The sequence below is a fragment of the Tachysurus fulvidraco genome, chromosome 18, assembly GCF_022655615.1.
Source record: "Tachysurus fulvidraco isolate hzauxx_2018 chromosome 18, HZAU_PFXX_2.0, whole genome shotgun sequence".
NCBI lineage: Eukaryota > Metazoa > Chordata > Actinopteri > Siluriformes > Bagridae > Tachysurus > Tachysurus fulvidraco.
In genome coordinates, this window is record NC_062535.1 from 4,088,297 (window position 1) to 4,089,723 (window position 1,427).

Below are 1,427 nucleotides of genomic sequence, written 5' to 3' on the forward strand. Positions count from 1 at the left end.
ATATCTCCCCTGATAGCCCGATAAAATAGCTCTGACCCATCAATCCACAGACTCCAGTTCTGAAGATGTGTTGTGGTATCTGGTACCAAGATGTTAGTGACAGATCCTTTAACTCCTGTAAGGTGTGAGGTGAGGATTTGTTATCCAGCACGTCCCACGTACAGTATGCTCAGTCATACAGACATTACAGGAATTTAGAGGCCAAGGCAACACCTTGAACTCTTTGTCACATTCTTTAAACTGTTCCTGGACACAGTGTGGCAGGGAGCATTGTCCTGCTGAAGAAGGACACTCATTAAGGAACACCATTACCATGAATAGGTGTTCTTGGTCTGCAACAATGTTTAGGTAGATTGTACTAACAACTGCATTCTAGTGGTCAGTGGTTTTAAACACTGCATGAACATTGTATTTTATTGTGTTTATACTTCAAAACTCTGTTTGTGCTTATTATTGAGCAGTTAATGTAGTAAAGGCTCTGGGGTGTTGATCGGAGGATCTGGGTTCAAGCCCCAGCACTGCCAAGATACCACTGTTGGGCCCTTGAGCAAGGCCCTTAACTGTCTCTGTACCATAATCATGGGAAGATAGGAACTTCACAAACTTCAAACTTCATTGTGTTGTTATGTATATGTGACCATTAAAGCATTCTGTCTTATAATTTACTAATGTATACATTTTACTTTTATATGCCCCTGGTGCAGTTTAGTGAACAATGGGCTAAAGACGAGTTCCATACTTTAACAAAGGGTAATGAGGATGGGTTCCCTTCTGAGCCTGTTTTCTCTCAAGGTTTCTTCCTCATGTCCTCTCAGGGAGTTTTTTCTTGCCGCGGTCACCACCGGCTTGCTCGTTAGGGATTGGGATAGATATATAATATCATAAATTATAGTATCTTTTAAAATTCATTTTAAACTTTAATTGTATATATTCATTTATTTATTTTTATCCTTAATTCTTCTTCTTCTTCTTCTTCTTCTTCTTCTTCTTCTTCTTCTTATTATTATTATTATTATTATTATTATATTTATTTCTTCTTCTCTCTCTTCTGTTTCCATACGTTTGTAAAGCTGCTTTGAGCCAATGGGAAATTGTTATAAGCGCCATACAAATGAATTGAATTTAACTGAAAATTGAATAATGATTAATAATCTGAGAGATTTGAATTATTTCTGCATATAACTGAAATCCTGTTTATCAGTAAAACATTATTAATTGATGCATTTAGGTTCAGAAAATATTGCCTACCAGCAAACCACATCATTTTTCCATTTGGTTCTAAAAACTATAGCTGTCATTTCTGGTAATAGTTTCATTTACAGCTGAAAACTCGTAACCAATCAGAAAACATGGTCCGATAAACCACGCCCCCGGCAGAAGCGCGTGCAGGTCTGTGAGCTTTAAAAACCGGAGCTGAGACCCAACAA